We start from the raw sequence: 23,677 nt of genomic DNA, 5'->3' as shown, positions 1-23,677 counted from the left end.
TGTGATAGTCTGGTTACCTGTCTGTCTCTACATGTCAGATAGACTGTTTACCTGTCTGTCTCTACATGTCAGCCCTGTGATAGACTGGTTACCTGTCTGTCTCTACATGTAAGCCCTGTGATAGACTGGTTACCTGTCTGTCTCTACATGTAAGCCCTGTGATAGACTGGTTACCTGTCTGTCTCTACATGTCAGATAGACTGTTTACCTGTCAGTCTCTACATGTGAGCCCCGTGATAGACTGGTTACCTGTCTGTCTCTACATGTCAGCCCTGTGATGGACTGGTTACCTGTCTGTCTCTATATGTCAGCCCTTTGATAGACTGGTTACCTGTCTGTGTCTACATGTCGGCCCTGTGATAGACTGGTTACCTGTCTGTCTCTACATATCAGCCCTGTGATAGACTGGTTACCTGTCTGTCTCTACATGTCGGCCCTGTGATAGACTGGTTACCTGTCTGTCTCTACATGTAAGCCCTGTGATAGACTGGTTACCTGTCTGTCTCTACATGTCAGATAGACTGTTTACCTGTCTGTCTCTACATGTGAGCCCCGTGATAGACTGGTTACCTGTCTGTCTCTACATGTCAGCCCTGTGATGGACTGGTTACCTGTCTGTCTCTACATGTCAGCCCTTTGATAGACTGGTTACCTGTCTGTCTCTACATGTCAGATCGACTGGTTACCTGTCTGTGTCTACATGTCGGCCCTGTGATAGACTGGTTACCTGTCTGTCTCTACATATCAGCCCTGTGATAGACTGGTTACCTGTCTGTCTCTACATGTCAGCCCTGTGATGGACTGGTTACCTGTCTGTCTCTACATGTCAGCCCTTTGATAGACTGGTTACCTGTCTGTCTCTACATGTCAGATAGACTGGTTACCTGTCTGTGTCTACATGTCGGCCCTGTGATAGACTGGTTACCTGTCTGTCTCTACATGTCGGCCCTGTGATAGACTGATTACCTGTCTGTCTCTACTAGTCTCCCTGTGATAGACTGGTTACCTGTCTGTCTCTACATATCAGCACTGTGATAGACTGTTTACCTGTCTGTCTCTACATGTCAGCCCTGTGATAGACTGGTTACCTGTCTGTCTCTACTAGTCTCCCTGTGATAGACTGGTAACCTGTCTGTCTCTACATGTCAGCCCTGTGATAGACTGGTTACCTGTCTGTCTCTACATGTCAGATAGACTGTTAACCTCTCTGTCTCTACATGTAAGCCCTGTGATAGTCTGGTTACCTGTCTGTCTCTACATGTCAGATAGACTGTTTACCTGTCTGTCTCTACATGTCAGCCCTGTGATAGACTGGTTACCTGTCTGTCTCTACATGTCAGACAGACTGTTTACCTGTCTGTCCATACATGTCAGCCCCGTGATAGACTGGTTACCTGTCTGTCTCTACATGTCAGCCCTGTGATAGCCTGGTTACCTGTCTGTCTCTGCATATCAGCCCTTTGATAGACTGGTTACCTGTCTGTCTCTACATATCAGCCCTGGGATAGACTGGTTACCTGTCTGTCTCTACATGTCAGATAGACTGTTTACCTGTCAGTCTCTACATGTGAGCCCCGTGATAGACTGGTTACCTGTCTGTCTCTACATGTCAGCCCTGTGATGGACTGGTTACCTGTCTGTCTCTATATGTCAGCCCTTTGATAGACTGGTTACCTGTCTGTGTCTACATGTCGGCCCTGTGATAGACTGTTTACCTGTCAGTCTCTACATGTGAGCCCCGTGATAGACTGGTTACCTGTCTGTCTCTACATGTCAGCCCTGTGATGGACTGGTTACCTGTCTGTCTCTATATGTCAGCCCTTTGATAGACTGGTTACCTGTCTGTGTCTACATGTCGGCCCTGTGATAGACTGGTTACCTGTCTGTCTCTACATATCAGCCCTGTGATAGACTGGTTACCTGTCTGTCTCTACATGTCGGCCCTGTGATAGACTGGTTACCTGTCTGTCTCTACATGTAAGCCCTGTGATAGACTGGTTACCTGTCTGTCTCTACATGTCAGATAGACTGTTTACCTGTCTGTCTCTACATGTGAGCCCCGTGATAGACTGGTTACCTGTCTGTCTCTACATGTCAGCCCTGTGATGGACTGGTTACCTGTCTGTCTCTACATGTCAGCCCTTTGATAGACTGGTTACCTGTCTGTCTCTACATGTCAGATAGACTGGTTACCTGTCTGTGTCTACATGTCGGCCCTGTGATAGACTGGTTACCTGTCTGTCTCTACATATCAGCCCTGTGATAGACTGGTTACCTGTCTGTCTCTACATGTCAGCCCTGTGATGGACTGGTTACCTGTCTGTCTCTACATGTCAGCCCTTTGATAGACTGGTTACCTGTCTGTCTCTACATGTCAGATAGACTGGTTACCTGTCTGTGTCTACATGTCGGCCCTGTGATAGACTGGTTACCTGTCTGTCTCTACATGTCGGCCCTGTGATAGACTGGTTACCTGTCTGTCTCTACTAGTCTCCCTGTGATAGACTGGTTACCTGTCTGTCTCTACATATCAGCACTGTGATAGACTGTTTACCTGTCTGTCTCTACATGTCAGCCCTGTGATAGACTGGTTACCTGTCTGTCTCTACTAGTCTCCCTGTGATAGACTGGTAACCTGTCTGTCTCTACATGTCAGCCCTGTGATAGACTGGTTACCTGTCTGTCTCTACATGTCAGATAGACTGTTAACCTCTCTGTCTCTACATGTAAGCCCTGTGATAGTCTGGTTACCTGTCTGTCTCTACATGTCAGATAGACTGTTTACCTGTCTGTCTCTACATGTCAGCCCTGTGATAGACTGGTTACCTGTCTGTCTCTACATGTCAGACAGACTGTTTACCTGTCTGTCCATACATGTCAGCCCCGTGATAGACTGGTTACCTGTCTGTCTCTACATGTCAGCCCTGTGATAGCCTGGTTACCTGTCTGTCTCTGCATATCAGCCCTTTGATAGACTGGTTACCTGTCTGTCTCTACATATCAGCCCTGGGATAGACTGGTTACCTGTCTGTCTCTACATGTCTGCCTGTGATAGACTGGTTACCTGTCTGTCTCTACATGTCAGCCCTGTGATAGACTGTTTACCTGTCTGTCTCTACATGTCGGCCCTGTGATAGACTGGTTACCTGTCTGTCTCTACATGTCTCCCTGTGATAGACTGGTTACCTGTCTGTCTCTACATATCAGCACTGTGATAGACTGGTTACCTGTCTGTCTCTACATGTCAGCCCTGTGATAGACTGGTTACCTGTCTGTCTCTACATGTCAGCCCTGTGATAGACTGGTTACCTGTCTGTCTCTACATATCAGCACTGTGATAGACTGGTTACCTGTCTGTCTCTACATGTCAGCCCTGTGATAGCCTGGTTACCTGTCTGTCTCTACATATCAGCCCTTTGATAGACTGGTTACCTGTCTGTCTCTACGTATCAGCCCTGTGATAGACTGGTTACCTGTCTGTCTCTACATATCAGCCCTGTGATAGACTGGTTACCTGTCTGTCTCTTCATATCAGCCCTGTGATACACTGGTTACCTGTCTGTCTCTACATGTCAGATAGACTGTTTACCTGTCTGTCTCTACATGTCAGCCCTGTGATAGACTGGTTACCTGTCTGTCTCTACATGTCAGCCTCGTGATAGACTGGTTACCTGTCTGTCTCTACATGTCAGATAGACTGGTTACCTGTCTGTCTCTACATGTCAGCCCTGTGATAGACTGGTTACCTGTCTGTCTTTACATGTCTCCCTGTGATAGACTGGTTACCTGTCTGTCTCTACATGTCAGCCCTGTGGTAGCCTGGTTACCTGTCTGTCTCTACATGTCAGCCCTGTGATAGACTGGTTACCTGTCTGTCTCTACATATCAGCCCTGTGATAGACTGGTTACCTGTCTGTCTCTACATGTAAGCCCTGTGATAGACTGGTTACCTGTCTGTCTCTACATGTAAGCCCTGTGATAGACTGGTTACCTGTCTGTCTCTACATGTCAGATAGACTGTTTACCTGTCAGTCTCTACATGTGAGCCCCGTGATAGACTGGTTACCTGTCTGTCTCTACATGTCAGCCCTGTGATGGACTGGTTACCTGTCTGTCTCTATATGTCAGCCCTTTGATAGACTGGTTACCTGTCTGTGTCTACATGTCGGCCCTGTGATAGACTGGTTACCTGTCTGTCTCTACATGTCTGCCTGTGATAGACTGGTTACCTGTCTGTCTCTACATGTCAGCCCTGTGATAGACTGTTTACCTGTCTGTCTCTACATGTCGGCCCTGTGATAGACTGGTTACCTGTCTGTCTCTACTAGTCTCCCTGTGATAGACTGGTTACCTGTCTGTCTCTACATATCAGCACTGTGATAGACTGTTTACCTGTCTGTCTCTACATGTCAGCCCTGTGATAGACTGGTTACCTGTCTGTCTCTACTAGTCTCCCTGTGATAGACTGGTAACCTGTCTGTCTCTACATGTCAGCCCTGTGATAGACTGGTTACCTGTCTGTCTCTACATGTCAGATAGACTGTTAACCTCTCTGTCTCTACATGTAAGCCCTGTGATAGTCTGGTTACCTGTCTGTCTCTACATGTCAGATAGACTGTTTACCTGTCTGTCTCTACATGTCAGCCCTGTGATAGACTGGTTACCTGTCTGTCTCTACATGTCAGACAGACTGTTTACCTGTCTGTCCATACATGTCAGCCCCGTGATAGACTGGTTACCTGTCTGTCTCTACATGTCAGCCCTGTGATAGCCTGGTTACCTGTCTGTCTCTGCATATCAGCCCTTTGATAGACTGGTTACCTGTCTGTCTCTACATATCAGCCCTGGGATAGACTGGTTACCTGTCTGTCTCTACATGTCTGCCTGTGATAGACTGGTTACCTGTCTGTCTCTACATGTCAGCCCTGTGATAGACTGTTTACCTGTCTGTCTCTACATGTCTGCCCTGTGATAGACTGGTTACCTGTCTGTCTCTACATGTCTCCCTGTGATAGACTGGTTACCTGTCTGTCTCTACATATCAGCACTGTGATAGACTGGTTACCTGTCTGTCTCTACATGTCAGCCCTGTGATAGACTGGTTACCTGTCTGTCTCTACATGTCAGCCCTGTGATAGACTGGTTACCTGTCTGTCTCTACATATCAGCACTGTGATAGACTGGTTACCTGTCTGTCTCTACATGTCAGCCCTGTGATAGCCTGGTTACCTGTCTGTCTCTACATATCAGCCCTTTGATAGACTGGTTACCTGTCTGTCTCTACGTATCAGCCCTGTGATAGACTGGTTACCTGTCTGTCTCTACATATCAGCCCTGTGATAGACTGGTTACCTGTCTGTCTCTTCATATCAGCCCTGTGATACACTGGTTACCTGTCTGTCTCTACATGTCAGATAGACTGTTTACCTGTCTGTCTCTACATGTCAGCCCTGTGATAGACTGGTTACCTGTCTGTCTCTACATGTCAGCCTCGTGATAGACTGGTTACCTGTCTGTCTCTACATGTCAGATAGACTGGTTACCTGTCTGTCTCTACATGTCAGCCCTGTGATAGACTGGTTACCTGTCTGTCTTTACATGTCTCCCTGTGATAGACTGGTTACCTGTCTGTCTCTACATGTCAGCCCTGTGGTAGCCTGGTTACCTGTCTGTCTCTACATGTCAGCCCTGTGATAGACTGGTTACCTGTCTGTCTCTACATATCAGCCCTGTGATAGACTGGTTACCTGTCTGTCTCTACATGTAAGCCCTGTGATAGACTGGTTACCTGTCTGTCTCTACATGTAAGCCCTGTGATAGACTGGTTACCTGTCTGTCTCTACATGTCAGATAGACTGTTTACCTGTCAGTCTCTACATGTGAGCCCCGTGATAGACTGGTTACCTGTCTGTCTCTACATGTCAGCCCTGTGATGGACTGGTTACCTGTCTGTCTCTATATGTCAGCCCTTTGATAGACTGGTTACCTGTCTGTGTCTACATGTCGGCCCTGTGATAGACTGGTTACCTGTCTGTCTCTACATATCAGCCCTGTGATAGACTGGTTACCTGTCTGTCTCTACATGTCGGCCCTGTGATAGACTGGTTACCTGTCTGTCTCTACATGTAAGCCCTGTGATAGACTGGTTACCTGTCTGTCTCTACATGTCAGATATACTGTTTACCTGTCTGTCTCTACATGTGAGCCCCGTGATAGACTGGTTACCTGTCTGTCTCTACATGTCAGCCCTGTGATGGACTGGTTACCTGTCTGTCTCTACATGTCAGCCCTTTGATAGACTGGTTACCTGTCTGTGTCTACATGTCGGCCCTGTGATAGACTGGTTACCTGTCTGTCTCTACATATCAGCCCTGTGATAGACTGGTTACCTGTCTGTCTCTACATGTCAGCCCTGTGATGGACTGGTTACCTGTCTGTCTCTACATGTCAGCCCTTTGATAGACTGGTTACCTGTCTGTCTCTACATGTCAGATAGACTGGTTACCTGTCTGTGTCTACATGTCGGCCCTGTAATAGACTGGTTACCTGTCTGTCTCTACATGTCGGCCCTGTGATAGACTGTTTACCTGTCTGTCTCTACTAGTCTCCCTGTGATAGACTGGTTACCTGTCTGTCTCTACTAGTCTCCCTGTGATAGACTGGTTACCTGTCTGTCTCTACATATCAGCACTGTGATAGACTGTTTACCTGTCTGTCTCTACATGTCAGCCCTGTGATAGACTGGTTACCTGTCTGTCTCTACTAGTCTCCCTGTGATAGACTGGTAACCTGTCTGTCTCTACATGTCAGCCCTGTGATAGACTGGTTACCTGTCTGTCTCTACATGTCAGATATACTGTTAACCTCTCTGTCTCTACATGTAAGCCCTGTGATAGTCTGGTTACCTGTCTGTCTCTACATGTCAGATAGACTGTTTACCTGTCTGTCTCTACATGTCAGCCCTGTGATAGACTGGTTACCTGTCTGTCTCTACATGTCAGACAGACTGTTTACCTGTCTGTCCATACATGTCAGCCCCGTGATAGACTGGTTACCTGTCTGTCTCTACATGTCAGCCCTGTGATAGCCTGGTTACCTGTCTGTCTCTGCATATCAGCCCTTTGATAGACTGGTTACCTGTCTGTCTCTACATATCAGCCCTGGGATAGACTGGTTACCTGTCTGTCTCTACATGTCTGCCTGTGATAGACTGGTTACCTGTCTGTCTCTACATGTCAGCCCTGTGATAGACTGTTTACCTGTCTGTCTCTACATGTCGGCCCTGTGATAGACTGGTTACCTGTCTGTCTCTACATGTCTCCCTGTGATAGACTGGTTACCTGTCTGTCTCTACATATCAGCACTGTGATAGACTGGTTACCTGTCTGTCTCTACATGTCAGCCCTGTGATAGACTGGTTACCTGTCTGTCTCTACTAGTCTCCCTGTGATAGACTGGTTACCTGTCTGTCTCTACATATCAGCCCTGTGATAGACTGGTTACCTGTCTGTCTCTACATATCAGCCCTTTGATAGACTGGTTACCTGTCTGTCTCTACGTATCAGCCCTGTGATAGACTGGTTACCTGTCTGTCTCTACATATCAGCCCTGTGATAGACTGGTTACCTGTCTGTCTCTACATGTCAGCCTCGTGATAGACTGGTTACCTGTCTGTCTCTACATGTCAGATAGACTGGTTACCTGTCTGTCTCTACATGTCAGCCCTGTGATAGACTGGTTACCTGTCTGTCTCTACATGTCAGATAGACTGTTTACCTGTCTGTCTCTACATGTCAGCCCTGTGATAGACTGGTTACCTGTCTGTCTCTACATGTCAGCCTCGTGATAGACTGGTTACCTGTCTGTCTCTACATGTCAGATAGACTGGTTACCTGTCTGTCTCTACATGTCAGCCCTGTGATAGACTGGTTACCTGTCTGTCTTTACATGTCTCCCTGTGATAGACTGGTTACCTGTCTGTCTCTAAATGTCAGCCCTGTGATAGACTGGTTACCTGTCTGTCTCTACATGTGAGCCCCGTGATAGACTGGTTACCTGTCTGTCTCTACATATCAGCACTGTGATAGACTGGTTACCTGTCTGTCTCTACATGTCAGATAGACTGGTTACCTGTCTGTGTCTACATGTCGGCCGTGTGATAGACTGGTTACCTGTCTGTCTCTACATATCAGCCCTGTGATAGACTGGTTACCTGTCTGTCTCTACATGTCAGATAGACTGGTTACCTGTCTGTGTCTACATGTCTCCCTGTGATAGACTGGTTACCTGTCTGTCTCTACATGTCAGCCCTGTGGTAGCCTGGTTACCTGTCTGTCTCTACATGTCAGCCCTGTGATAGTCTGGTTACCTGTCTGTCTCTACATGTCAGATAGACTGTTTACCTGTCTGTCTCTACATGTCAGCCCTGTGATAGACTGGTTACCTGTCTGTCTCTACATGTCAGACAGACTGTTTACCTGTCTGTCCATACATGTCAGCCCCGTGATAGACTGGTTACCTGTCTGTCTCTACATGTCAGCCCTGTGATAGCCTGGTTACCTGTCTGTCTCTGCATATCAGCCCTTTGATAGACTGGTTACCTGTCTGTCTCTACATATCAGCCCTGGGATAGACTGGTTACCTGTCTGTCTCTACATGTCTGCCTGTGATAGACTGGTTACCTGTCTGTCTCTACATGTCAGCCCTGTGATAGACTGTTTACCTGTCTGTCTCTACATGTCGGCCCTGTGATAGACTGGTTACCTGTCTGTCTCTACATGTCTCCCTGTGATAGACTGGTTACCTGTCTGTCTCTACATATCAGCACTGTGATAGACTGGTTACCTGTCTGTCTCTACATGTCAGCCCTGTGATAGACTGGTTACCTGTCTGTCTCTACTAGTCTCCCTGTGATAGACTGGTTACCTGTCTGTCTCTACATATCAGCCCTGTGATAGACTGGTTACCTGTCTGTCTCTACATATCAGCCCTTTGATAGACTGGTTACCTGTCTGTCTCTACGTATCAGCCCTGTGATAGACTGGTTACCTGTCTGTCTCTACATATCAGCCCTGTGATAGACTGGTTACCTGTCTGTCTCTTCATATCAGCCCTGTGATACACTGGTTACCTGTCTGTCTCTACATGTCAGATAGACTGTTTACCTGTCTGTCTCTACATGTCAGCCCTGTGATAGACTGGTTACCTGTCTGTCTCTACATGTCAGCCTCGTGATAGACTGGTTACCTGTCTGTCTCTACATGTCAGCCCTGTGATAGACTGGTTACCTGTCTGTCTTTACATGTCTCCCTGTGATAGACTGGTTACCTGTCTGTCTCTAAATGTCAGCCCTGTGATAGACTGGTTACCTGTCTGTCTCTACATGTGAGCCCCGTGATAGACTGGTTACCTGTCTGTCTCTACATATCAGCACTGTGATAGACTGGTTACCTGTCTGTCTCTACATGTCAGATAGACTGGTTACCTGTCTGTGTCTACATGTCGGCCGTGTGATAGACTGGTTACCTGTCTGTCTCTACATATCAGCCCTGTGATAGACTGGTTACCTGTCTGTCTCTACATGTCAGATAGACTGGTTACCTGTCTGTGTCTACATGTCTCCCTGTGATAGACTGGTTACCTGTCTGTCTCTACATGTCAGCCCTGTGGTAGCCTGGTTACCTGTCTGTCTCTACATGTCAGCCCTGTGATAGACTGGTTACCTGTCTGTCTCTACATATCAGCCCTGTGATAGACTGGTTACCTGTCTGTCTCTACATGTAAGCCCTGTGATAGACTGGTTACCTGTCTGTCTCTACATGTAAGCCCTGTGATAGACTGGTTACCTGTCTGTCTCTACATGTCAGATAGACTGTTTACCTGTCAGTCTCTACATGTGAGCCCCGTGATAGACTGGTTACCTGTCTGTCTCTACATGTCAGCCCTGTGATGGACTGGTTACCTGTCTGTCTCTATATGTCAGCCCTTTGATAGACTGGTTACCTGTCTGTGTCTACATGTCGGCCCTGTGATAGACTGGTTACCTGTCTGTCTCTACATATCAGCCCTGTGATAGACTGGTTACCTGTCTGTCTCTACATGTCGGCCCTGTGATAGACTGGTTACCTGTCTGTCTCTACATGTAAGCCCTGTGATAGACTGGTTACCTGTCTGTCTCTACATGTCAGATAGACTGTTTACCTGTCTGTCTCTACATGTGAGCCCCGTGATAGACTGGTTACCTGTCTGTCTCTACATGTCAGCCCTGTGATGGACTGGTTACCTGTCTGTCTCTACATGTCAGCCCTTTGATAGACTGGTTACCTGTCTGTCTCTACATGTCAGATAGACTGGTTACCTGTCTGTGTCTACATGTCGGCCCTGTGATAGACTGGTTACCTGTCTGTCTCTACATATCAGCCCTGTGATAGACTGGTTACCTGTCTGTCTCTACATGTCAGCCCTGTGATGGACTGGTTACCTGTCTGTCTCTACATGTCAGCCCTTTGATAGACTGGTTACCTGTCTGTCTCTACATGTCAGATAGACTGGTTACCTGTCTGTGTCTACATGTCGGCCCTGTAATAGACTGGTTACCTGTCTGTCTCTACATGTCGGCCCTGTGATAGACTGTTTACCTGTCTGTCTCTACTAGTCTCCCTGTGATAGACTGGTTACCTGTCTGTCTCTACTAGTCTCCCTGTGATAGACTGGTTACCTGTCTGTCTCTACATATCAGCACTGTGATAGACTGTTTACCTGTCTGTCTCTACATGTCAGCCCTGTGATAGACTGGTTACCTGTCTGTCTCTACTAGTCTCCCTGTGATAGACTGGTAACCTGTCTGTCTCTACATGTCAGCCCTGTGATAGACTGGTTACCTGTCTGTCTCTACATGTCAGATAGACTGTTAACCTCTCTGTCTCTACATGTAAGCCCTGTGATAGTCTGGTTACCTGTCTGTCTCTACATGTCAGATAGACTGTTTACCTGTCTGTCTCTACATGTCAGCCCTGTGATAGACTGGTTACCTGTCTGTCTCTACATGTCAGACAGACTGTTTACCTGTCTGTCCATACATGTCAGCCCCGTGATAGACTGGTTACCTGTCTGTCTCTACATGTCAGCCCTGTGATAGCCTGGTTACCTGTCTGTCTCTGCATATCAGCCCTTTGATAGACTGGTTACCTGTCTGTCTCTACATATCAGCCCTGGGATAGACTGGTTACCTGTCTGTCTCTACATGTCTGCCTGTGATAGACTGGTTACCTGTCTGTCTCTACATGTCAGCCCTGTGATAGACTGTTTACCTGTCTGTCTCTACATGTCGGCCCTGTGATAGACTGGTTACCTGTCTGTCTCTACATGTCTCCCTGTGATAGACTGGTTACCTGTCTGTCTCTACATATCAGCACTGTGATAGACTGGTTACCTGTCTGTCTCTACATGTCAGCCCTGTGATAGACTGGTTACCTGTCTGTCTCTACATGTCAGCCCTGTGATAGACTGGTTACCTGTCTGTCTCTACATATCAGCACTGTGATAGACTGGTTACCTGTCTGTCTCTACATGTCAGCCCTGTGATAGCCTGGTTACCTGTCTGTCTCTACATATCAGCCCTTTGATAGACTGGTTACCTGTCTGTCTCTACGTATCAGCCCTGTGATAGACTGGTTACCTGTCTGTCTCTACATATCAGCCCTGTGATAGACTGGTTACCTGTCTGTCTCTTCATATCAGCCCTGTGATACACTGGTTACCTGTCTGTCTCTACATGTCAGATAGACTGTTTACCTGTCTGTCTCTACATGTCAGCCCTGTGATAGACTGGTTACCTGTCTGTCTCTACATGTCAGCCTCGTGATAGACTGGTTACCTGTCTGTCTCTACATGTCAGCCGTGTTATAGACTGGTTACCTGTCTGTCTTTACATGTCTCCCTGTGATAGACTGGTTACCTGTCTGTCTCTAAATGTCAGCCCTGTGATAGACTGGTTACCTGTCTGTCTCTACATGTGAGCCCCGTGATAGACTGGTTACCTGTCTGTCTCTACATATCAGCACTGTGATAGACTGGTTACCTGTCTGTCTCTACATGTCAGATAGACTGGTTACCTGTCTGTGTCTACATGTCGGCCGTGTGATAGACTGGTTACCTGTCTGTCTCTACATATCAGCCCTGTGATAGACTGGTTACCTGTCTGTCTCTACATGTCTCCCTGTGATAGACTGGTTACCTGTCTGTCTCTAAATGTCAGCCCTGTGATAGACTGGTTACCTGTCTGCCTCTACATGTCAGCCCTGTGATAGACTGGTTACCTGTCTGTCTCTACATATCAGCCCTGTGATAGACTGGTTACCTGTCTGTCTCTACATGTAAGCCCTGTGATAGACTGGTTACCTGTCTGTCTCTACATGTAAGCCCTGTGATAGACTGGTTACCTGTCTGTCTCTACATGTCAGATAGACTGTTTACCTGTCTGTCTCTACATGTGAGCCCCGTGATAGACTGGTTACCTGTCTGTCTCTACATGTCAGCCCTGTGATGGACTGGTTACCTGTCTGTCTCTACATGTCAGCCCTTTGATAGACTGGTTACCTGTCTGTCTCTACATGTCAGATAGACTGGTTACCTGTCTGTGTCTACATGTCGGCCCTGTGATAGACTGGTTACCTGTCTGTCTCTACATATCAGCCCTGTGATAGACTGGTTACCTGTCTGTCTCTACATATCAGCCCTGTGATAGACTGGTTACCTGTCTGTCTCTACATATCAGCACTGTGATAGACGGTTTACCTGTCTGTCTCTACATGTCGGCCCTGTGATAGACTGGTTACCTGTCTGTCTCTACTAGTCTCCCTGTGATAGACTGGTTACCTGTCTGTCTCTACATATCAGCACTGTGATAGACTGTTTACCTGTCTGTCTCTACATGTCAGCCCTGTGATAGACTGGTTACCTGTCTGTCTCTACTAGTCTCCCTGTGATAGACTGGTTACCTGTCTGTCTCTACATATCAGCCCTGTGATAGACTGGTTACCTGTCTGTCTCTACATGTCAGATAGACTGTTAACCTCTCTGTCTCTACATGTAAGCCCTGTGATAGTCTGGTTACCTGTCTGTCTCTACATGTCAGATAGACCGTTTACCTGTCTGTCTCTACATGTGAGCCCCGTGATAGACTGGTTACCTGTCTGTCTCTACATGTCAGCCCTGTAATGGACTGTTTACCTGTTTGTCTCTACATGTAAGCCCCGTGATAGACTGGTTACCTGTCTGTCTCTACATGTCAGCACTGTGATAGCCTGGTTACCTGTCTGTCTCTACATATCAGCCCTGTGATAGACTGGTTACCTGTCTGTCTCTACATGTCAGCCCTGTGATAGACTGGTTACCTGTCTGTCTTTACATGTCTCCCTGTGATAGACTGGTTACCTGTCTGTCTCTAAATGTCAGCCCTGTGATAGACTGGTTACCTGTCTGTCTCTACATGTGAGCCCCGTGATAGACTGGTTACCTGTCTGTCTCTACATATCAGCACTGTGATAGACTGGTTACCTGTCTGTCTCTACATGTCAGATAGACTGGTTACCTGTCTGTGTCTACATGTCGGCCGTGTGATAGACTGGTTACCTGTCTGTCTCTACATATCAGCCCTGTGATAGACTGGTTACCTGTCTGTCTCTACATGTCTCCCTGTGATAGACTGGTTACCTGTCTGTCTCTAAATGTCAGCCCTGTGATAGACTGGTTACCTGTCTGCCTCTACATGTCAGCCCTGTGATAGAATGGTTACCTGTCTGTCTCTACATGTCAGATAGACTGTTTACCTGTTTGTCTCTACATGTAAGCCCCGTGATAGACTGGTTACCTGTCTGTCTCTACATGTCAGCCCTGTGATAGCCTGGTTACCTGTCTGTCTCTACATATCAGCCCTGTGATAGACTGGTTACCTGTCTGTCTCTACATATCAGCCCTGTGATAGACTGGTTACCTGTCTGTCTCTACATGTAAGCCCTGTGATAGACTGGTTACCTGTCTGTCTCTACATGTAAGCCCTGTGATAGACTGGTTACCTGTCTGTCTCTACATGTCAGATAGACTGTTTACCTGTCTGTCTCTACATGTGAGCCCCGTGATAGACTGGTTACCTGTCTGTCTCTACATGTCAGCCCTGTGATGGACTGGTTACCTGTCTGTCTCTACATGTCAGCCCTTTGATAGACTGGTTACCTGTCTGTCTCTACATGTCAGATAGACTGGTTACCTGTCTGTGTCTACATGTCGGCCCTGTGATAGACTGGTTACCTGTCTGTCTCTACATATCAGCCCTGTGATAGACTGGTTACCTGTCTGTCTCTACATATCAGCCCTGTGATAGACTGGTTACCTGTCTGTCTCTACATATCAGCACTGTGATAGACGGTTTACCTGTCTGTCTCTACATGTCGGCCCTGTGATAGACTGGTTACCTGTCTGTCTCTACTAGTCTCCCTGTGATAGACTGGTTACCTGTCTGTCTCTACATATCAGCACTGTGATAGACTGTTTACCTGTCTGTCTCTACATGTCAGCCCTGTGATAGACTGGTTACCTGTCTGTCTCTACTAGTCTCCCTGTGATAGACTGGTTACCTGTCTGTCTCTACATATCAGCCCTGTGATAGACTGGTTACCTGTCTGTCTCTACATGTCAGATAGACTGTTAACCTCTCTGTCTCTACATGTAAGCCCTGTGATAGTCTGGTTACCTGTCTGTCTCTACATGTCAGATAGACCGTTTACCTGTCTGTCTCTACATGTGAGCCCCGTGATAGACTGGTTACCTGTCTGTCTCTACATGTCAGCCCTGTAATGGACTGTTTACCTGTTTGTCTCTACATGTAAGCCCCGTGATAGACTGGTTACCTGTCTGTCTCTACATGTCAGCACTGTGATAGCCTGGTTACCTGTCTGTCTCTACATATCAGCCCTGTGATAGACTGGTTACCTGTCTGTCTCTACATATCAGCCCTGTGATAGATTGGTTACCTGTCTGTCTCTACATGTAAGCCCTGTGATAGACTGGTTACCTGTCTGTCTCTACATGTAAGCCCTGTGATAGACTGGTTACCTGTCTGTCTCTACATGTCAGATAGACTGTTTACCTGTCTGTCTCTACATGTGAGCCCCGTGATAGACTGGTTACCTGTCTGTCTCTACATGTCAGCCCTGTGATGGACTGGTTACCTGTCTGTCTCTACATGTCAGCCCTTTGATAGACTGGTTACCTGTCTGTCTCTACATGTCAGATAGACTGGTTACCTGTCTGTGTCTACATGTCGGCCCTGTGATAGACTGGTTACCTGTCTGTCTCTACATATCAGCCCTGTGATAGACTGGTTACCTGTCTGTCTCTACATATCAGCCCTGTGATAGACTGGTTACCTGTCTGTCTCTACATGTCAGCCCTGTAATGGACTGGTTACCTGTCTGTCTCTACATGTCTCCCTGTGATAGACTGGTTACCTGTCTGTCTCTACATGTCTCCCTGTGATAGACTGGTTACCTCTCTGTCTCTACATGTAAGACCTGTGATAGTCTGGTTACCTGTCTGTCTCTACATGTCGGCCCTGTGATAGACTGGTTACCTGTCTGTCTCTACTAGTCTCCCTGTGATAGACTGGTTACCTGTCTGTCTCTACATGTCAGATAGACTGGTTACCTGTCTGTGTCTACATGTCGGCCCTGTGATAGACTGGTTACCTGTCTGTCTCTACATATCAGCCCTGTGATAGACTGGTTACCTGTCTGTCTCTACATATCAGCCCTGTGATAGACTGGTTACCTGTCTGTCTCTACATATCAGCACTGTGATAGACGGTTAACCTGTCTGTCTCTAGATGTCGGCCCTGTGATAGACTGGTTACCTGTCTGTCTCTACATATCAGCCCTGTGATAGACTGGTTACCTGTCTGTCTCTACATGTAAGCCCTGTGATAGACTGGTTACCTGTCTGTCTCTACATGTAAGCCCTGTGATAGACTGGTTACCTCTCTGTCTCTACATGTCAGATAGACTGTTTACCTGTCTGTCTCTACATGTGAGCCCCGTGATAGACTGGTTACCTGTCTGTCTCTACATGTCAGCCCTGTGATGGACTGGTTACCTGTCTGTCTCTACATGTCAGCCCTTTGATAGACTGGTTACCTGTCTGTCTCTACATGTCAGATAGACTGGTTACCTGTCTGTGTCTACATGTCGGCCCTGTGATAGACTGGTTACCTGTCTGTCTCTACATATCAGCCCTGTGATAGACTGGTTACCTGTCTGTCTCTACATATCAGCCCTGTGATAGACTGGTTACCTGTCTGTCTCTACATATCAGCACTGTGATAGACGGTTTACCTGTCTGTCTCTACATGTCGGCCCTGTGATAGACTGGTTACCTGTCTGTCTCTACTAGTCTCCCTGTGATAGACTGGTTACCTCTCTGTCTCTACATATCAGCACTGTGATAGACTGTTTACCTGTCTGTCTCTACATATCAGCCCTGTGATAGACTGGTTACCTGTCTGTCTCTACATATCAGCCCTGTGATAGACTGGTTACCTGTCTGTCTCTACATATCAGCACTGTGATAGACGGTTTACCTGTCTGTCTCTACATGTCGGCCCTGTGATAGACTGGTTACCTGTCTGTCTCTACTAGTCTCCCTGTGATAGACTGGTTACCTGTCTGTCTCTACATATCAGCACTGTGATAGACTGTTTACCTGTCTGTCTCTACATGTCAGCCCTGTGATAGACTGGTTACCTGTCTGTCTCTACTAGTCTCCCTGTGATAGACTGGTTACCTGTCTGTCTCTACATATCAGCCCTGTGATAGACTGGTTACCTGTCTGTCTCTACATGTCAGATAGACTGTTAACCTCTCTGTCTCTACATGTAAGCCCTGTGATAGTCTGGTTACCTGTCTGTCTCTACATGTCAGATAGACTGTTTACCTGTCTGTCTCTACATGTGAGCCCCGTGATAGACTGGTTACCTGTCTGTCTCTACATGTCAGCCCTGTAATGGACTGGTTACCTGTCTGTCTCTACATGTCTCCCTGTGATAGACTGGTTACCTGTCTGTCTCTACATGTCTCCCTGTGATAGACTGGTTACCTCTCTGTCTCTACATGTAAGACCTGTGATAGTCTGGTTACCTGTCTGTCTCTACATGTCAGCCCTGTGATATACTGGTTACCTGTCTGTCTCTAAATGTCAGCCCTGTGATAGACTGGTTACATGTCTGTCTCTACATGTCAGATAGACTGGTTACCTGTCTGTCTCTACGTCAGCCCTGTGATAGACTGGTTACCTGTCTGTCTCTACATGTCTCCCTGTGATAGACTGGTTACCTGTCTGTCTCTAAATGTCAGCCCTGTGATAGACTGGTTACCTGTCTGTCTCTACATGTCGGCCCTGTGATAGACTGGTTACCTGTCTCTCTCTACATGTAAGCCCTGTGATAGACTGGTTACCTGTCTGTCTCTACATGTCAGCCCTGTGATAGACTGGTTACCTGTCTGTCTCTACATGTCAGACAGACTGTTTACCTGTCTGTCCATACATGTCAGCCCCGTGATAGACTGGTTACCTGTCTGTCTCTACATGTCAGCCCTGTGATAGAATGGTTACCTGTCTGTCTCTACATGTCAGATAGACTGTTTACCTGTTTGTCTCTACATGTAAGCCCCGTGATAGACTGGTTACCTGTCTGTCTCTACATGTCAGCCCTGTGATAGCCTGGTTACCTGTCTGTCTCTACATATCAGCCCTGTGATAGACTGGTTACCTGTCTGTCTCTACATATCAGCCCTGTGATAGACTGGTTACCTGTCTGTCTCTACATGTAAGCCCTGTGATAGACTGGTTACCTGTCTGTCTCTACATGTAAGCCCTGTGATAGACTGGTTACCTGTCTGTCTCTACATGTCAGATAGACTGTTTACCTGTCTGTCTCTACATGTGAGCCCCGTGATAGACTGGTTACCTGTCTGTCTCTACATGTCAGCCCTGTGATGGACTGGTTACCTGTCTGTCTCTACATGTCAGCCCTTTGATAGACTGGTTACCTGTCTGTCTCTACATGTCAGATAGACTGGTTACCTGTCTGTGTCTACATGTCGGCCCTGTGATAGACTGGTTACCTGTCTGTCTCTACATATCAGCCCTGTGATAGACTGGTTACCTGTCTGTCTCTACATATCAGCCCTGTGATAGACTGGTTACCTGTCTGTCTCTACATATCAGCACTGTGATAGACGGTTTACCTGTCTGTCTCTACATGTCGGCCCTGTGATAGACTGGTTACCTGTCTGTCTCTACTAGTCTCCCTGTGATAGACTGGTTACCTGTCTGTCTCTACATATCAGCACTGTGATAGACTGTTTACCTGTCTGTCTCTACATGTCAGCCCTGTGATAGACTGGTTACCTGTCTGTCTCTACTAGTCTCCCTGTGATAGACTGGTTACCTGTCTGTCTCTACATATCAGCCCTGTGATAGACTGGTTACCTGTCTGTCTCTACATGTCAGATAGACTGTTAACCTCTCTGTCTCTACATGTAAGCCCTGTGATAGTCTGGTTACCTGTCTGTCTCTACATGTCAGATAGACCGTTTACCTGTCTGTCTCTACATGTGAGCCCCGTGATAGACTGGTTACCTGTCTGTCTCTACATGTCAGCCCTGTAATGGACTGTTTACCTGTTTGTCTCTACATGTAAGCCCCGTGATAGACTGGTTACCTGTCTGTCTCTACATGTCAGCACTGTGATAGCCTGGTTACCTGTCTGTCTCTACATATCAGCCCTGTGATAGACTGGTTACCTGTCTGTCTCTACATATCAGCCCTGTGATAGATTGGTTACCTGTCTGTCTCTACATGTAAGCCCTGTGATAGACTGGTTACCTGTCTGTCTCTACATGTAAGCCCTGTGATAGACTGGTTACCTGTCTGTCTCTACATGTCAGATAGACTGTTTACCTGTCTGTCTCTACATGTGAGCCCCGTGATAGACTGGTTACCTGTCTGTCTCTACATGTCAGCCCTGTGATGGACTGGTTACCTGTCTGTCTCTACATGTCAGCCCTTTGATAGACTGGTTACCTGTCTGTCTCTACATGTCAGATAGACTGGTTACCTGTCTGTGTCTACATGTCGGCCCTGTGATAGACTGGTTACCTGTCTGTCTCTACATATCAGCCCTGTGATAGACTGGTTACCTGTCTGTCTCTACATATCAGCCCTGTGATAGACTGGTTACCTGTCTGTCTCTACATGCCAGCCCTGTAATGGACTGGTTACCTGTCTGTCTCTACATGTCTCCCTGTGATAGACTGGTTACCTGTCTGTCTCTACATGTCTCCCTGTGATAGACTGGTTACCTCTCTGTCTCTACATGTAAGACCTGTGATAGTCTGGTTACCTGTCTGTCTCTACATGTCGGCCCTGTGATAGACTGGTTACCTGTCTGTCTCTACTAGTCTCCCTGTGATAGACTGGTTACCTGTCTGTCTCTACATGTCAGATAGACTGGTTACCTGTCTGTGTCTACATGTCGGCCCTGTGATAGACTGGTTACCTGTCTGTCTCTACATATCAGCCCTGTGATAGACTGGTTACCTGTCTGTCTCTACATATCAGCCCTGTGATAGACTGGTTACCTGTCTGTCTCTACATATCAGCACTGTGATAGACGGTTAACCTGTCTGTCTCTAGATGTCGGCCCTGTGATAGACTGGTTACCTGTCTGTCTCTACATATCAGCCCTGTGATAGACTGGTTACCTGTCTGTCTCTACATGTAAGCCCTGTGATAGACTGGTTACCTGTCTGTCTCTACATGTAAGCCCTGTGATAGACTGGTTACCTCTCTGTCTCTACATGTCAGATAGACTGTTTACCTGTCTGTCTCTACATGTGAGCCCCGTGATAGACTGGTTACCTGTCTGTCTCTACATGTCAGCCCTGTGATGGACTGGTTACCTGTCTGTCTCTACATGTCAGCCCTTTGATAGACTGGTTACCTGTCTGTCTCTACATGTCAGATAGACTGGTTACCTGTCTGTGTCTACATGTCGGCCCTGTGATAGACTGGTTACCTGTCTGTCTCTACATATCAGCCCTGTGATAGACTGGTTACCTGTCTGTCTCTACATATCAGCCCTGTGATAGACTGGTTACCTGTCTGTCTCTACATATCAGCACTGTGATAGACGGTTTACCTGTCTGTCTCTACATGTCGGCCCTGTGATAGACTGGTTACCTGTCTGTCTCTACTAGTCTCCCTGTGATAGACTGGTTACCTCTCTGTCTCTACATATCAGCACTGTGATAGACTGTTTACCTGTCTGTCTCTACATATCAGCCCTGTGATAGACTGGTTACCTGTCTGTCTCTACATATCAGCCCTGTGATAGACTGGTTACCTGTCTGTCTCTACATATCAGCACTGTGATAGACGGTTTACCTGTCTGTCTCTACATGTCGGCCCTGTGATAGACTGGTTACCTGTCTGTCTCTACTAGTCTCCCTGTGATAGACTGGTTACCTGTCTGTCTCTACATATCAGCACTGTGATAGACTGTTTACCTGTCTGTCTCTACATGTCAGCCCTGTGATAGACTGGTTACCTGTCTGTCTCTACTAGTCTCCCTGTGATAGACTGGTTACCTGTCTGTCTCTACATATCAGCCCTGTGATAGACTGGTTACCTGTCTGTCTCTACATGTCAGATAGACTGTTAACCTCTCTGTCTCTACATGTAAGCCCTGTGATAGTCTGGTTACCTGTCTGTCTCTACATGTCAGATAGACTGTTTACCTGTCTGTCTCTACATGTGAGCCCCGTGATAGACTGGTTACCTGTCTGTCTCTACATGTCAGCCCTGTAATGGACTGGTTACCTGTCTGTCTCTACATGTCTCCCTGTGATAGACTGGTTACCTGTCTGTCTCTACATGTCTCCCTGTGATAGACTGGTTACCTCTCTGTCTCTACATGTAAGACCTGTGATAGTCTGGTTACCTGTCTGTCTCTACATGTCAGCCCTGTGATATACTGGTTACCTGTCTGTCTCTAAATGTCAGCCCTGTGATAGACTGGTTACATGTCTGTCTCTACATGTCAGATAGACTGGTTACCTGTCTGTCTCTACGTCAGCCCTGTGATAGACTGGTTACCTGTCTGTCTCTACATGTCTCCCTGTGATAGACTGGTTACCTGTCTGTCTCTAAATGTCAGCCCTGTGATAGACTGGTTACCTGTCTGTCTCTACATGTCGGCCCTGTGATAGACTGGTTACCTGTCTCTCTCTACATGTAAGCCCTGTGATAGACTGGTTACCTGTCTGTCTCTACATGTCAGCCCTGTGATAGACTGGTTACCTGTCTGTCTCTACATGTCAGACAGACTGTTTACCTGTCTGTCCATACATGTCAGCCCCGTGATAGACTGGTTACCTGTCTGTCTCTACATGTCAGCCCTGTGATAGCCTGGTTACCTGTCTGTCTCTACATATCAGCCCTTTGATAGACTGGTTACCTGTCTGTCTCTACATATCAGCCCTGTGATAGACTGGTTACCTGTCTGTCTCTACATATCAGCCCTGTGATAGACTGGTTACCTGTCTGTCTCTTCATATCAGCCCTGTGATACACTGGTTACCTGTCTGTCTCTACATGTCAGATAGACTGTTTACCTGTCTGTCTCTACATATCAGCCCTGTGATAGACTGGTTACCTGTCTGTCTCTACATTTCAGCCCTGTGATAGACTGTTTACCTTTCTGTCTCTACATGTCAGCCCCGTGATAGACTGGTGACCTGTCTGTCTCTACATGTCAGCCCTGTGATAGACTGGTTACCTGTCTGTCAATTTATTTTAAGGTTTAATTTATTGCCATATAGTGTAAAACACAATTGGATTTTTTTTTTACAGCCAGCTATGTATGGATTTGGTTGACAGACAAAACATGTAAGACAACAGTGCAATGAGTTTGAACGGTGCTGTAAGTAATAATACTGATAATGATAATAATGATGATAATAATAGTAGTAGTAACAGAAAAGTGCAAACTGTTATGTTGCAAGTAGTATAAAGCACAGGAGACCGATCTCTACACGCCTCTTCTTCTACTTCCCCTCTAGTACTACAACACAATACCAAACAGTAGAGTGACACCTATTGGTGTAATTAGGTAGTGAACACAACATCCCCCACAACGTAAAACAATTACTTCTCTCTGTAAGAACCTCTGAAGTAATAAAATTATCCTCATGTTAAGCTGTAAGCATAAGACCTTTATACCAAGTGATAGAAATGAGAAATAATAACATGGCTAGTATCAGATCGTACTAGTGAAATGCAACAACAATAATTACTGTATTTATCAAACACATTAAACAAGAACTTTTAAGCTCAGAACATGACTTAAAAGGATATGGCAGAGTCCTTGTTTCTTGCATCTCATGTATCATAGTCTTTTAACCAGTCTGGAGGTTTACGATCTCTGGCAGGATGCACTCGACCATTCATGGTTCTCTCAGGTGTGCAGGGTTGAGATGTCCCAGCCAGTGGCTGCTCTGTAGGCATCACTGCTGCATCAGTTGCTTTAGTGCGCTGGTCGGCAGGTATCATGGCTGCATCCGGTACACGAGTGAGGTGAGAGGAATGCCACAGTTTCCCATCAGAAAGTCTGTATGTGCAGGGACCCACTTGCTTTTGGATTTCTACTGGCTTTGTGAATCTGGGATGTCCTTTGGGCACATGAGTCTGCTTCTTCACACTTGCTTTGTCACCTACTTTGAGAGCAGGTGCTCGCGCTCCCCTCTTCTTGTCACAGTATGTCTTTATCTGAGTCTTGTGGTTGGAAACCCACTCGCGTACCTCAGCATCACTGTATTCACAGTTTGGCAATGGCATAACAGCGGGTTTGGTTCTCATCTTGCGACCAAACATCAGTTCGAATGGTGACACATTCGTCATTGAATGAGGGGTTGCACGGTAAGTCTGTAGGAAAGCAGTCATTGTTTCTTTCCATGGTGCAGCTTGTACGATGGCAGCTTGCACACAGCTCTTCAAGACTCGATTACCGGTAAATCTTTCCACAGCTCTATTAGATGCTGGGTGATACACAGACACCTTGATCTGTTGTATGTTACGATCTTTAAAAAATGTGGAAAGTGCAGTGGAAATCAATGGAGGCCCATTGTCTGTCACACATTCAGGGTTGCCATAACGACTGAAAATATTAGTGAGGAAGCCAATCATAATGGATTGGATTTATATGGCGCTTTTCAAGATACTCAAAGCGCTCTGACAGGGTTCCGGGTTCCATTCATTCATACACAGTCATACCGGTGGTAGTAAACTACGATAGTAGCCACAGCTGCCCTGGGGCAGACTGACGGAAGCGTGGCTGCCATTCAGCGCCTGCGGCCCCTCTGACCCCCACCTCAAACATACAGCAGTCATACAGATTCACACGAGGCAAGCTGGGTGAAGTGTCTCGCCCCAATCATGACCTCGCTGGTAATTGATGCTGAAAAGGCCACTTCCGGCCATTTGGAATAGTAGTCAGTAAGAACAATGGCATACCTACAGTTCCATGGAGCTGTCTCGAACGGTCCTACTATGTCTAGACCTAGCTTGG

This window comes from Eutrigla gurnardus (assembly GCF_963514095.1).
Source record: "Eutrigla gurnardus genome assembly, chromosome: 19".
Taxonomy (NCBI): Eukaryota; Metazoa; Chordata; class Actinopteri; order Perciformes; family Triglidae; genus Eutrigla; species Eutrigla gurnardus.
This window is presented reverse-complemented; position numbering follows the sequence as displayed.